This window comes from Rutidosis leptorrhynchoides, chromosome 1, assembly GCF_046630445.1.
Source record: "Rutidosis leptorrhynchoides isolate AG116_Rl617_1_P2 chromosome 1, CSIRO_AGI_Rlap_v1, whole genome shotgun sequence".
Classification (NCBI taxonomy): domain Eukaryota; kingdom Viridiplantae; phylum Streptophyta; class Magnoliopsida; order Asterales; family Asteraceae; genus Rutidosis; species Rutidosis leptorrhynchoides.
The window spans coordinates 251721964-251739610 of record NC_092333.1 but is presented as its reverse complement, the minus strand read 5'-3'; positions in this window follow the sequence as shown (position 1 = coordinate 251739610).

Sequence of the window (17647 nt, the reverse complement as noted above, 5' to 3'; positions counted from 1 at the left end):
GAACCAGAACCCCGCGATACAATAGGTTTAAATGTATACCATGGTGCGAAAGTTTTGAAGAGGCGAAATAACGTCGCAGTACGATATAATGGTAGACATCCACAGGTTGAGAGAAACCAACAGCAAGGTAATGTAGGAGGGGGAAATGAAATGGCAGAAATGCAAAGGTTTATAGCTTCACAAGAGTATGAAAATGCTAGACATAGAGCATTTGAAGATTGGCAAGTTCATCAAAACCAAATCATAGCTTATTGCCAACATATAGGTAGAAACTATATTCCTACTCAATCGCCCATATTCCCTCCCTGGTCTATAGAGAGATCCAACCACCGTATCCTACGTATAACCCAGCCGAAGCATTTTATAGCACATATGGTTATGCATGGAACCCCTTCTGGTATCAGTATCATCCCTAGTCTACTTAGTTTTATTTATTTTATAATTTGTAATGTTGATACATTTAATACTTATGTTAATATTGTAATAGTTTTTATAATTTTCTAACTTTTATTATTAGATTTTAATAATTTTTGAATGTGGGGTAATATACCAAACTTCAAAAATATATATATATATATATATGTTTGCAGTTTATCTTATGTACACAACAGGGTAAAACAATGCATTTTCAAAGACTGGCATTAAGTTCAGCAAAAGCAACTAATTTTGACGACAAGATGCAAAATATATGTGAAATAACAACAAGACGGAATGAACAAATGATATGCACCATTTATCATTCAGCAAACAAACACAAATATGTTTGGAAACTTTGGTAAAATTTAATCATTTTCACACAAATCACCCTCAATAATTTAAATTGTTACTGATTTCTTGCAAATGAGGGCATTGCAAGATCTTAAGTGTGGGAAGGGGTTAAAATCTTTCGGATTTTAAAAATTTTTGCTTTATACACTTGGTTACCATTAGAAATACTAGTAAAGTAGTAGTTGTATTAGAATCTAGTGCTCTCTGATAATAAAGAACAGCCCTAGTCTTATATACTGACTACCCAATTCTAGTAAAATTTTTAAAAATTTTCAACTAAATGAACTCAAAATCATGTTTATACATATTTATGAACGATAAAACTAGGTGTTAACACCGAAATTATTGTTACCTCGGAAAGGACATAAATTGAGAAACAAACCAAAATGTTAAAATTCATTTAAAATGAAATAGAGGACAATAAAAAGGAAAATAAAAGCCAAGTGTGGGAAAATTCTCCAAGTTATTCAAAACATATATCACATATTTTTGTACAAATAACTGAAAATACTTTTGCTTTGGACTAAACTAAAAAAGTTTTACCTGATTTACTATAAGAAAGATGGATCTACACGATGAATCAATTCCATCATTAAAAGGAAGTAAAGTCTTCCGAAAAAGAAACGCGCTTCTTGATTTAGGTCATGAAGTTGTCGTCCAGACCAGCTGTAGGTTGACGAAAAACCTAGAAAAGTCATCACTAAAATCAGCAGAAAATCCACGGACCTCAGCATTAAACAGGGTTGCCAAGTGGTCAGATTTATCCTAACCATGAGAAGGATTTATCTCGTAAAATGGGGGGCACCGTGCAAATTAGCTGGATAAGACTAATGAATCAGATCCCCAAAAAGGATAATCTCCTTAAAGATTAAAAATCAGCTTTTAAGCCTGATATTACTCAATCCTAGAGATTGACCTTAAAGATTGAGAATTCAAACTCATGGAATTCAATGATATCTAAACTCGAGCTTGAACGAGAAAATATTTTGATCAAATTATAAACCGATTTGTTTTCTAAAAACCCATTTTCAAATGCGTTCATTACCATTGAACGTAAAATCCTAGGAATTCACCTGGAATTCATTAGGTCATCTGAACCAAATCGGGTGTCAAACGTAAGAACGGTGGTTGCATAGCATGGTTAAAAACAGGACCTTGTGCCAGACCGACAAATTATAAGGGTGAGCTTTACTATTGCTCCTACAAAGGATAGTAATTGCGTCCGACATGTTATAGACCATAATTAAAAGCATGTCAGGGGACATTGCCTTAACAGTTGCTTGTTCAACGCTTTCCTTTACAACCGGACGGTAGTTTACTGAAAGGTAATATACGGGACAAGTAAACTGGAAGTGTTGCTTTCCTAATACAAGGTTAGCAAGTGGGTGACACAAAATCGCAAGTTTTGAGCTAAAATTTTCAAATCTGAAACCCACCAAGCCCACAAAAATATTTTGCAAACACCGGTGAAGGGTTATTCCGGAAAACTTATCTAGGGTAAAAACTAGATTTAATTTTTAAAAGATCAAATGTTTTCATAAAGATCCAATTTCCTTAATGGATCTAAATTTTATAGTCATGTGGGACTGTAAACCACATCGTTACTACCATTGTTTACACCGCCGTAAAGAAATCACTGATGTACAAAGTGTGAAGAATAAATAAGTGATTCTTGTATTTCAAGACTATATTGCTTGAGGACAAGCAACGCTCAAGTGTGGGAATATTTGATAATGCTAAAAACGAACATATATTTCATAGAATTATTCCCCAAGAAAGACAAGCTTTTAGTTGCAATTGTTCTATTTACAAGTGATATTCGTTTAAATATTAAAAGGTGAAGACAAAAGACAGATTCGACGAATTGAAGACACAAACGACCAAAAAGCTCAAAAGTACAAAATACAATCAAAGAGGTTCCAATTATTGATTAGAAACGTCTCGAAATTACAAGAGTACAAGATTCAAAACGCAAAGTACAAGATATTAAATTGTACGCAAGGACGTTCGAAAATCCGGAACCGGGACCAGAGTCAACTCTCAACGCTCAAAGCAACGGACTAAAAATTACAAGTCAACTATGCACATGAATATAATATAATATATAAATAATTCTTAAAAATTTTATATATATATATTATATTATTATTTAAAATCGTCGGCAAACAAAGAGCCAAGGCTGAATGAGCTGTAAAAACGAACTCTGCGACTTGCGGAGTTCGAAGGTTAAAAGTACCGCGACTCGCGGAGACCCCATGAACTCAATTCCCTATAAAAGCAAACGAATTCTGATCATTTTATATCCAATATATCAATCTCTCTATATCTATACGTTATATTTATATTTATAATTTATATTTTAATTTTAATTTTAATTTTAATCCTAATAATAAGGGTATGTTAGCGAATGTTGTAAGGGTGTAAGTCGAAATTCTGTCCGTGTAACGCTACGCTATTTTTAATCATTGTAAGTTATGTTCAACCTTTTTAATTTAATGTCTCGTAGCTAAGTTATTATTATGCTTATTTAATCCGAAGTAATCATGATGTTGGGCTAATTACTAAAATTGGGTAATTGGGCTTTGTACCATAATTGGGGTTTGGACAAAAGAACGACACTTGTGGAAATTAGACTATGGGCTATTAATGGGCTTTATATTTGTTTAACTAAATGATAGTTTGTTAATGTTAATATAAAGATTTATAATTGGACGTACCCATAAATTACCATATACACTCAATCGGACACGATGGGCGGGGTATTTATATGTACGAATAATCGTTCATTTAACCGGACACGGAAATGGATTAATAGCCACTAGAATTATTAAAACAGGGGTGAAATTATGTACAAGGACACTTGGCATAATTGTTAACAAAGTATTAAAACCTTGGGTTACACTCAGTCGACATCCTGGTGTAATTATTAAACAAAGTATTAAAATCTTGTTACAGTTTAAGTCCCCAATTAGCTGGAATATTTGACTTCGGGTATAAGGATAATTTGACGAGGATACTCGCACTTTATATTTATGACTGATGGACTGTTATGGACAAAAACCAGACGGACATATTAAATAATCCAGGACAAAGGACAATTAACCCATGGGCATAAAACTAAAATCAACACGTCAAATATCATGATTACGGAAGTTTAAATAAGCATAATTCTTTTTTTTCATATTTAATTTCCTTTATTTTATATTTAATTGCACTTCTAATTATCGCATTTTTATTGTTATTGTATTTAATTGCACTTTTAATTATCGTACTTTTTAATTATCGCAAGTTTATTTTATCGCACTTTTATTATTCGCAATTTCATTATCGTTATTTACTTTACGCTTTAAATTAAGTCTTGTATTTATTTATTATTTTACATTTGGTTTTAACTGCGACTAAAGTTTTAAAATCGACAAACCGGTCATTAAACGGTAAAAATCCCCCTTTATAATAATAATAATATTACTTATATATATATTTGTATTTTTATAAAAATAAACTAATATAGCGTTAAGCTTTGTTTAAAGATTTTCCCTGTGGAACGAACCGGACTTACTAAAAACTACACTACTGTACGATTAGGTACACTGCCTATAAGTGTTGTAGCAAGGTTTAAGTATATCTATTCTATAAATAAATAAATATCTTGTGTAAAATTGTATCGTATTTAATAGTATTTTCTGCTAAAATTTAATAGTATTTTATACCCCTTAGCTTTAACATCATGTGGTCTATTAAAATGATGGAAATGAATGTTTACGATAAACTAATGAACTCACCAACCTTTTTTTTGACATTTGAAAGCATGTTTATTCTCAGGTACGAAAGAAATCTTCTGTTGTGTATTTGCTCATTTTAGAGATATTACTTGGAGTCATTCATGACATATTTCAAAAGACGTTGCATTATCAAGTCGTTGAGTTCATCAAGATTATTATTAAGTTAATTATAGTTGGATATATTGTGAAATGGTATGCATGCCGTCAACTTTCGATGTGATGAAAGATTGTCTTTTAAACACGAATGCAATGTTTGTAAAATGTATCATATAGAGGTCAAGTACCTCGCGATGTAACCAAATGTAATGTATTCGTCCAGATGGATTAGGACGGGTCGTTAGAGTTGGTATCAGAGCGGGGGTCTTAACGAACCAGGTCTGCATTAGTGTGTCTAACTGATAAGTCGTTAGGATGCATTAGTGAGTCTGGACTTCGACCGTGTCTGCATGTCAAAAGTTTTGCTTATCATTTCGTGTCGAAAATTACCTGCTTATCATTCTTAGAGAATCACTTGCTTATCATTTTTAGTCTAGACACGTTTTACTGCATTGACTACATGAATAGCGTATAGACAAAATTCATATCTTAACGTATCTGCTACTTCATATCTTAGCTTATCTGTTACTGTAACTTTGCCTGACAACTTCCGTAGATTCCTCCGTAACTTATGGGATTTTAGTATTATATATGCATATATAACTTATGTATTGCAGAGTACTAATCTACATAATATAATCTAATTCTTATCGAAAATCCTTCATCTGATTGTACGAGATGAATTCCTCAACCAGTTCGAGTCCCTTAGATTCTGATAGCTATTCCGATAGTTATTCCGACATCTATTCAAATATGGATTTTCACTCGAACTCCGAAAGCAGTGTGACAGGAATGGATCAACCAATCAACCATCCTCAAGTCATCTGATGGGTTCGTAGCCTACTAAATCATTGGGACAAGAAGAAAGTGATCCTTTCCATCCACCACAATTCACCTCTTGGTGAAGAACCTGAAGCACTTACCGGCGAACCAGTCTGAAACGCCATTCTCACCCTCATTTCCAGAGTACCTCGCCATGATTATATTCTATCCATAATTCTAAACCTTATTCATCTGCTCGTTCCGACCGACAATCATCCCGGAGTAATACAAGAAGTCAACGAACTTCGCACTCGAGTAATCAATTTGGAGAATATGGTGCAAAATGTACCAGCTTCAACAACATCACCGGCATCAACAGTACCACCAACAACACAAGTTTCAACATCACATGCCCCAATATCTCATTCTGTACCTCGAGCATAATCATTGTTTTACGAATCATTCTACATTATTTATCTTCGTTCAACATGGCGATTATATAACTTTAATGTTTTAGAGATTATATATTCTTATTCTAACAGTAAATCAAATGAGTCTAATATCATATTGACTCATTGAATTCATGATTACATCTGAAGAAAATATATGTAAGTATATTTTCATAAAGATGGTAATTAAAAATTCTTTTGTACAAACCGTTAATGGTGAAAATATTTTAACGGGTAGGTAATACCCGAGGAATATTCATATTTCACATTAATAAGTTACAATGTACATTCTTCGATGCTGATTCAACAGTCGTTTACTATCCTTCTTACATCCACAGATATACGAATCTGTTCACCACAGAATAACCATTTTCATTCAATTTCAAATTTGGATTTTGATTTATCAGAATCCAACAAGTGGCATAATGAAGAACACATTTGACGAAATAAAAATTTGATAGAAACAAACAAAGTAACTACGATAAATTTTGTTAAGAATCCACGCTAACTGTTCCAGCTAACTGTTCCTAGCTAACTGATTACATTTTATTTATCGCAGTTTATTTATTGCAATTTAATTATCGCAATTTTATTTATCGTCATTTAATTTCTGTTATTTACTTTACGCATTTTATTTATCGTCATTTAATTTCTGTTATTTATTTTACGCACTTTAAATATCGGGACACGTATACAAGGTTTTGACATATCATATCGACGCATCTATATATATTATTTGGAATAACCATAGACACTCTATATGCAGTAATGCTGGAGTTAGCTATACAGAGTTGAGGTTGATTCTACAATAATATATATAGTTTGAGTTGTGATCAAGTCTGAGACGCATACGGGTCACGACACGTATTAATTAATTCGAATATTATATATTAAACTATATATGAATTATTGGACTATTACTGTGGACTATCGACTATGGACTAATAACATTGGAGAATTAAAATAAAGTAAAATATTGATTATAACATATGAAACTAAACATTCTTCAAGTTTGCCCATTGATTTCATCTTAAAACTCATTTATATCTTGACGATTACAATCTGCGTTCAAACCTTTCATGATTCTTGAAAACACCTCAACCGAGAGGATGAACCAACCGCACTTCATCTACGTAAGAAGAGATTGATACATATAGTTATGCACCTAAAAAACACTCGGAACCTGAGTAAACGTTTAACACGTATCTGTGCTAGTTCCTTTGGCGTTGTTATTACCGAAAATAACTTTGCAAATTCCTTTCCAAATTAGCAAATTTTGTCACAGCTTCAACAAGTCAACTTCGACTTTCATTCGAATTAGCCTTATTATAACCTTGATATATAAGTTTACCTTTCGTCATCGTTACCGGAGAATCGTTTACATACCACCATATTAGCAGTAAACTTACCAGCAATTCCATTGATCTCTGACTTTCCGAAAGATCATTATGTTCATTAAAACCCAATCGTATACTCATCCACATCTTGTAACAAGAACTTCCATACCAATTACCGGGAATCAGTAATCAGTACTTTGAAAATTCACAGCATATCTACATCAACAGTTATATGTATAATGTTTATCTCTTAAAATTATGATCTTTCATTATGAAATTCTGAAAAGCGATCAGTCTACAAATCAATACTCTGAATGTTGAAAAAGCTGAATGAAGCAGCAGAAAAAGTAGACAACCGTAAACGACCTTAATCATTAGAAGTTTGATGATAAAGAATAGTATGTTGGAAAAGCTCAGAAAAGTCGGAACTGGAAAACGGATTGAGCTAACCACGAAGGAGACCAAGGAAAAATACAAGGACCATACCCTATATTCAAAAAAATCCAGGTAATTCTGGATCCGTTGAAATCTTTAAAGAATATCTTGCTCCGAAGTCATGTTATAATCTTGCGAAAAATTGTTCTTCATCAACCTTCGAATTTGGAAATTCCAAAATATCATCATAAATATCTTCGATATTTTTGAGGATATTTTCATAAATATTCTCGTCCGAAATTATATACCTCTTCGTGCTTCATGTGTTTCATTATATTGAACTTCTGTAAAATCTAAGTTTAATTTATGAATGAATTCTGGAGAAATGTAAAGAAATTGAAGCATGAGTTAGTATAATATAATGACACTTGATCAACGTGATTATATTACAGTAAGTCATGCTGAGTTTCTAATGGAACGTGATGATTCACAGATCATAACGTCATCATGTGCCATGTTACATAACTCTTTCATTATGCTTAACTTCTGAACATATCAAGAAAGTATATTCTTGATAGTTCTATTCTCATTGATTCTGGTAATTTGACAAATCAAATCGTGCTATTACGTTCTTTCTTGTTTAGAACATTAAGTTCATTCGAAACTCCATACTTACTAACTCTTGACCGTTACTCGCTTCACTAGAGGTTGGGGGGATAATAAAAAGGCAAAGAACTCCAAAATATAAGAGAAAATATAAAGCCCAATAACAACACGAAAGTTACAAACCGTGGGTATTAATACGAATAGCAATATAAAGACACGGTATAATTAAAAATAGTATCACCCCAAGGCAATAGTAGAAGTAAACAGATTTTTCTGGTGGAAGATTGAAAGGAAGGAGGATAAAAATGATAATTAGGAAAATATCAGGGATTAGAACTGGGTGAAACATATTGACGAATGTTTTAAAATTTGAATTGAAGGAGAAAGAATAGAAAGTGGGAGATGTAGAAATAAGGAATCGAAGGGAGTAGATTTATAGTGAAATATCAGATGGAGTAATCGAGGCAGATGACCGTTTTTAATTATAGAGATCTTAATTTCCTTATTCGCCGAAGATTCAAATCACTCAAATTTCGAAGATTTTCTTTAAATCCCTTGAATTCCGGAATTCAATCGCGACTACGTCAAAAGTTATGGAAAAATCTCCATTTCTTCATCTCGATCTTTTGTGATAGCTTCATTCATACGCTTCGAATAATCGAATTGTTCTATCCATATGACTCAATGATGATAAAACTCTATTTATCAAATCATATTCGTCATGAAAACATTTTAATTGTTTACCATGACCACTTCACTCAAATTTCGGGACGAAATTTCTTTAACGGGTAGGTACTGTGATGACCCGGAAATTTCCGACCAAATTTAAACTTAAACTTCATCTGATTTCGACACGATAAGCAAAGCCTATTATGTAGAGTCTCAAAAAGTTTGAACTATTGTCATACATTCAATTAACCTTTGGCCATTCCCGACGATTTACGAACCATTGTAAATAAATATGTGTATATATATATGTGTGTATAAATATAAATATAAATATAAATATAAGTATGCATATATTTATTTGAATTAATAAAATATAATTTAATCACTTGACTAAAAATGTAAGATAATAAAACAGAATCATTAAGAAATTATGAGAAGTGAATCTATATATAAATATATATGATTTTCAAATATATTGTAATATGTATAAATCTCTTAGAAATAATAATTAATCAATAAAAGTTATATATGATATATTATATGAATAATAAATATTACATAAGTAATAATACATATATGTAATGCAAGTATAACTATAGCTGTTAAAATAACAGTGTTATTACTTCTAATACTAATGTCAATACTAGTGATATTAACATTATTTTAAATACATAATCTATAGATATGAATTTGATATATAACTTGTTATAATATTATTATTATTACTAATATTATTATTAACATTAATAATATTAGTATTGTTAACATAACTAGTATTATATTATGATAAGTAATATTATTATTATTAATTTTATAGATATTATATTCATTACCATTAATAATAACATAATTGTTAATACAATTATATTATTACAAATTTTTTTAGTGTATTATTCATATAATTACTAATTAATAAGAGTAATTACATAATGTAAATACAGATATATTAATACAGATATATAAATAGGTATATAGATATAAAATACGAAAAATAGGCAGATTTTACATATATATATATATATATACATATATATATATATATACATATATATATATATATATATATATATACATATATATATATATATATATACATATATATATATACATATATATATATATATATATATATATATATATATATATATATATATATATATATATATATACAGAAAACAGAATACAGATATATAAATATGTAAATATGTAAATATATAAAAACTGTATGTATAATTATATAAATGCAGATTATTACACGTTTTGGATTAAAGTCAATACCTGATATCACTTTTTGTGTTTTTCTGTTAGTCTGTGACTCTATGTCGACCACACCTCACTATATCATAAATTTGACAGCTAATTGATAACGAAGCACACAATTATACATTACCATATTCAGTCACAACCACTTTCGGATGACCTAAACTACGATATTTAAACAGAAACTGAAGAACAAGCCTCGACTCCCTGTTCTTGTTTTAATTTCACAATAGCTCGAATTCGATACCTATTTCAAAAAGTGTTAATGCAGTGTAGTTAGGAATGTTATAAACAATCTTTCTGCAAAGTTTCATCCATGAATTCCTATTATCGAGTAAGAATTTGAAGAGTTAAACTTAGAGTTTAAAAGTTAACAGATTTGTAATTTCAAAAATTCGAATTATGTGTTACGATTCAAGTGAAATTGAGAATTTAGATAGATTATAGGAACGATTTGAAACAAGTTTGGTGTTGTAACCTTTGGCTAAAACCTTACCAAAATCAAAATCAATTTTTATTTTTTTAATCTTCGACGAGCTGCAGTAGCAGCAATTTTTTTTATTTTTTTATTTCCTTTTTTTTTAACCGTTCCAAGACAGTTATAGATCGATTATATTTTGTGGAAGGTCTTAATTCAAATCATAAAATCTCTGTTATGGCTTTTGGGTCTTGTGTCTTCTGTTTTTTTAGAAGAAGGAGGAAGAAAAAGATGAAGAACAACAAGAACAGAATATATATAAATGGTTTATAGATTATGTTAGAAAAAGGCAGATGGTTAGATGGTCAAGGGTATTTGTGTGTAACCGAGAGGTCTCGGGTTCAAGCCCCGTCCCGGGCATTTCTTTTTTGAAAAAGATCCTAAGGGTACTCTTTTATTACTATTATTATTATTGTTGTTGATTTGTTATTGATATTGTTATTGTTATTATTATTATTATTATTATTATTATTATTGTTATTGTTATTGTTATTGTTATTGTTAGTACTAATTATTATTTTTATAATTGTTATTATTACTAAAGTTATTATAATTACTTAGTATTATTATTATTATTATTAAGTATTAGGATTATTATTATTATTATTATTATTATTATTATTATTATTATTATTATTATTATTAGGAACATAATAAAATTATCATTATAAACATTATAATTAGTGACAAAATAATACAACTTATTATTATTATTATTATTATTTTGTAAATATTAGTAATTGTACCATTTTTAGTACTATTATTATTATTATGAATATGTTTAGGATTATTATTATTGTTATTATAAAACAATACAAGTTATTATTACTCTCACTAATATTAGTATAAATATCATTTTCGTAATTATTAGTTTTACTATTATTATTATTAACATAAGTATCAATTTTAACAATATCGTTATTAATATTAGTATTATCAATATTAAGAAAGTTATTATTATTAGTAAATCATTATTATCAAACTATCATTTTCGTTACAAATAAATATTTTGTACCTAAAATATACTTAATACGTATATTATAATCATATTAACAGTTTATATATCACATATCAAATATAATAACATTATTTATATAAATACTTATATATAACGAATTAAGAATATTTTCATATAATACTAACCATATATATATAGAGATATATTAATATAACCAAATATATAGATATTAAACATTTTAAATATATACATAAACTAAATAAGTATAATATATAATTCAAGTTATAATATATAAACTTGTTCGAATACGATTATACATTTTAATATATATACAAATGATATAGGTTCGTGAATCCGAGGCCAACCCTGCATTGTTCAGTTTGTCTAATGTCGTCATATGTATTTTTACTACAAAATACATTAGGTGAGTTTCATTTGCTCCCTTTTTAAATGCTTTTGCAATATATATTTTTGGGACTGAGAATACATGCGCTGCTTTTAGAACTATTTTACGAAATAGACACAAGTACTTAAAATTATATTCTATGGTTGGATTATTAAACCAAATATCGCCCTTCAAGTCTGGTAACCTAAGAATTTAGGGAAATGGCCCCTGGTTGATGCGAATCCTAAAGATAGATCTATGGACCTTGACAAGTCCCATTCGGGGTACGAATGCTTTAGTACTTAGAGATTATTATACAGACGATAAGTTCTATTTTGGGGATATTCTATGCATTAAGTTAACGTCGGTTACCAGGTGTTCAATCCATATGAATGATTTTTATCTCTATGCAGTTTGCAAAATGCCTGATATGAGATGTGTATTTATGAGAAATGAAAATCTTGTGGCCTATTAAAATGATGGAAATGAATGTTTACGATAAACTAATGAACTCACCAACCTTTTGGTTGACACTTGAAAGCATGTTTATTCTCAGGTACGAAAGAAATCTTCCGTTGTGCATTTGCTCATTTTAGAGATATTACTTGGAGTCATTCATGACATATTTCAAAAGACGTTGCATTCGAGTCGTTGAGTTCATCAAGATTATTATTAAGTCAATTATAGTTGGATATATTGTGAAATGGTATGCATGCCGTCAACTTTCGATGTGATGAAAGATTGTCTTTTAAAAACGAATGCAATGTTTATAAAATATATCATATAGAGGTTAAGTACCTCGCGATGTAACCAAATGTAATGTATTCGTCCAGATGGATTAGGACGGGTCGTTAGAGTTGGTATCAGAGCGGGGGTCTTAGCGAACTAGGTTTACATTAGTGTGTCTAACTGATAAGTCGTTAGGATGCATTGGTGAGTCTGGACTTCGACCGTATCTGCATGTCAAAAGTTTTGCTTATCATTTCGTGTCGAAAATTACCTGCTTATCATTCTTAGAGAATCACTTGCTTATCATTCTTAGTCTAGACACGTTTTACTGCATTGACTACATGAATAGTGTATAGACAAAATTCATATATTAACGTATCTGCTACTTCATATCTTAGCGTATCTGTTACTGTAACTTTGCCTGACAACTTCCGTAGATTCCTCCGTAACTTATGGGATTTTAGTATTATATATGCATATGTAAATTATGTATTGCAGAGTACTAATCTACATCCTATAATCTAATTCTTATCGAAAATCCTTCATCTGATTGTACGAGATGAATCCCTCAACCAGTTCGAGTCCCTTAGATTCCGATAGCTATTCCGATAGTTATTCCGACAGCTATTCAAATTTGGATTTTCACTTGTACTCCGAAAGCAGTATGACCAGAATGGATCAACCAATCAGCCATCCTCAATTCATCTGATGGGTTCGTAGCCTACTAAATCATTGGAACAAGAAGAAAGTGATCCTTTCCATCCACCACAATTCACCTCTTGGTGAAGAACCTGAAGCACTTACCGGCGAACCAGTTCGAAACGCCATTCTCACCCTCATTTCCTGAGTACCTCACCATGATTATATTCTATCCACAATTCTAAACCTTATTCATCTGCTCGTTCTGACCGACAATCATCCCGGAGTAATACAAGAAGTCAACGAACTTTGCGCTCGAGTAATCAATTTGGAGAATACGGTGCAAAATGTACCAGCTTCAACAACATCACCGGCATCAACAGTACCACCAACAACACAAGTTTCAACATCACATGCCCCAATATCTCATTCTGTACCTCGAGCATAATCATTGTTCTACGAATCATTCTACATTATTTATCTTCGTTCGACATGGCGATTATATAATCTTTAATGTTTTAGAGATTGTATATTCTTATTCTAACAGTAAATCAAATGAGTCTAATATCATATTGACTCATTGAATTCATGATTACATCTGAAGAAAATATATATGTAAGTATATTTTCATAAAGATGGTAATTAAAAATTCTTTTGTACAAACCGTTAATGGTGAAAATATTTTAACGGGTAGGTAATACCCGAGGAATATTCAGATTTCACATTAATAAGTTACAATGTACATTCTTCGAAGCTGATTCAACAGTCATTTACTTTCCTACTTACATCCACAGATATACGAATCTGTTCACCACAGAATAACCATTTTCATTCAATTTCATATTTAGATTTTGATTTATCAGAATCCAACAAGTGGTATAATGAAGAACACATTTGATAAAATAAAAATTTGATAGAAACAAACAAATTAACTACGAAAAATTTTGTTAAGAATCCACGCTAACTGTTCCTAGCTAACTGATTACATTTTATTTTTCGCATTTTATTTATTGCAATTTAATTATCGCAATTTTATTTATCGTCATTTAATTTCTGTTATTTACTTTACGCATTTTATTTATCGTCATTTAATTTCTGTTATTTATTTTACGCACTTTAAATATCGGGACACGTATACAAGGTTTTGACATATCATATCGACGCATCTATATATATTATTTGGAATAACCATAGACACTCTATATGCAGTAATGCTGGAGTTAGCTATACAGGGTTGAGGTTGATTCTACAATAATATATATAGTTTGAGTTGTGATCGAGTCTGAGACGTATACGGGTCACGACATGTATTAATTAATTCGAATATTATATATTAAACTATATATGAATTATTGGACTATCGACTGTGGACTAATAACATTGGACAATTAAAATGAAGTAAAATATTGATTATAACATATGAAACTAAACATTCTTCAAGTTTGCCACTTGATTTCATCTTAAAACTCATTTATATCTTGACGATTACAATATGCGTTCAAACCTTTCATGATTCTTGAAAACACCTCAACCGAGAGGATGAACCAACCGCACTTCATCTACGTAAGAAGAGATTGATACATATAGTTATGCACCTGAAAAACACTCGGAACCTGAATAAATGTTTAACACGTATCTGTGCTAGTTCCTTTGGCGTTGTTATTACCGAAAATAACTTTGCAAATTTCTTTCCAAATTAGAAAATTTTGTCACAGCTTCAACAAGTCAACTTCGACTTTCATTCGAATTAGCCTTATTATAACCTTGATATATAAGTTTGCCTTTTTTCATCGTTATCAGAGAATCGTTTACATACCACCATATTAGCAGTAAACTTACCAGCAATTCCATTGATCTCTGACTTTCCGAAAGATCATTATGTTCATTAAAACCCAATCGTATACTCATCCACATCTTATAACAAGAACTGCCATACCAATTATCGGGAATCAGCAATCAGTACTTTGAAAACTCACAACATATCTACATTAACAGTTATATGTATAACGTTTATCTCTTAAAATTATGATCTTTCATTATGAAATTCTGAAAAGCACTCAGTCTACAAATCAATACTCTGAATGTTGAAAAAGCTGAATGAAGCAGCAGAAACCGTAGACAACCGTAAACGACCTTAATCATCAGAAGTTTGATGATAAAGAATAGTATGTTGGAAAAGCTCAGAAAAGTTGGAACGGGAAAACAGATTGAGCTAACCACGAAGGAGACCAAGGACAAATACAAGGACCATACCCTATATTCAAAAAAATCCAGGTAATTCTGGATCCATTAAAATCTTTAGAGAATATCTTGCTCCGAAGTCATGTAATAATCTTGCAAAAAATTGTTCTTCATCAACCTTCGAATTTGGAAATTCCAAAATATCATCATAAATATCTTCGGTATTTTTGAGGATATTTTCATAAATATTCTCGTTCGAAATTATATACTTCTTCGTGCTTCATGTGTTTCATTATATTGAACTTCTGTAAAATCTAAGTTTAATTTATGAATGAATTCTGGAGAAATGTAAAGAAATTGAAGCATGAGCTAGTATAATATAATGACACTTGATCAACGTGATTATATTACAGTAAGTCATGCTGAGTTTCTAATGGAACGTGATGATTCACAGATCATAATGTCATCATGTGCCATGTTACATAACTCTTTCATTCTGCTTAACTTCTGAACATATCAAGAAAGTATATTCTTGACAGTTCTATTCTCAGTGATTCTGGTAATTTGACAAATCAAATCGTGCTATTACGTTCTTTCTTGTTTAGAACATTAAGTTCATTCGAAACTCCGTACTTACGAACTCTTGACCGTTACCCGCTTTACTAGAGGTCGGGAGGATAATAAAAACGCAAAGAATTCCAAAATATAAGAGAAAATATAAAGCCCAATAACAACACGGAAGTTACAAACCGTGGGTATTAATACGAATAGCAATATAAAGACACAGTATAATTAAGAATAGTATCACCCCAAGGCAATAGTAGAAGTAAACAGATTTTTCTGGTGGAAGATTGAAAGGAAGGAGGACAAAAATGATAATTAGGAAAATATCAGGGATTAGAACTGGGTGAAACATATTGACGAATGTTTTAAAATTTGAATTGAAGGAGAAAGAATAGAAAGTGGGAGATGTAGAAATAAGGAATCGAAGGGAGTAGATTTATAGTGAAATATCAGACGGAGTAATCGAGGCAGATGACCGTTTTTAATTATAGAGATCTTAATTTCCTTATTCGCCGAAGATTCAAATCACTCAAATTTTGAAGATTTTCTTTAAATCCCTTGAATTTCGGAATTCAATCGCGACTACGTCAAAAGTTATGGAAAAATCTCCATTTCTTCATCTCCATCTTTTGTGATAGCTTCATTCATACGCTTCAAATAATTGAATTGTTCTATCCATATGACTCAATGATGATAAAACTCTATTTATCAAATCATATTCGTCATGAAAACATTTTAATTGTTAACCATGAACACTTCACTCAAATTTTGGGACGAAATTTCTTTAACGGGTAGGTACTGTGATGACTCGGAAATTTCCGACCAAATTTAAACTTAAACTTCATCTGATTTCGACACGATAAGCAAAGCCTATTATGTAGAGTCTCAAAAAGTTTGAACTATTGTCATACATTCAATTAACCTTTGGCCATTCCCGACGATTCACGAACCATTGTAAATAAATATGTATATATATGTGTGTATAAATATAAATATAAATATAAATATAAGTATGCATATATTTATTTGAATTAATAAAATATAATTTAATCACTTGAGTAAAAATGTAAGATAATAAAACAGAATCATAAAGTAATTATGAGAAGTGAATCTATATATAAATATATATGATTTTCTAATATATTGTAATATGTATAAATCTCTTAGAAATAATAATTAATTAATAAAAGTTATATATGATATATTATATGAATAATAAATATTACATAAGTAATAATACATATATGTAATACAAGTATAACTATAGCTGTTAAAATAACAGTGTTATTACTTCTAATACTAATGTCAATACTGGTGATATTAACAATATTTTAAATACATAATCTATAGATATGAATTTGATATATAACTTGTTATAATATTATTATTATTACTAATATTATTATTAACATTAATAATATTAGTATTATTAACATAACTAGTATTATATTATGATAAGTAATATTATTATTATTATTAATTTTATAGATATTATATTCATTACCATTAATAATAACATAATTGTTAATAAAATTATATTATTACAAATTTTTTTAGTGTATTATTCTTATAATTACTAATTAATAAGAGTAATTACATAATGTAAATA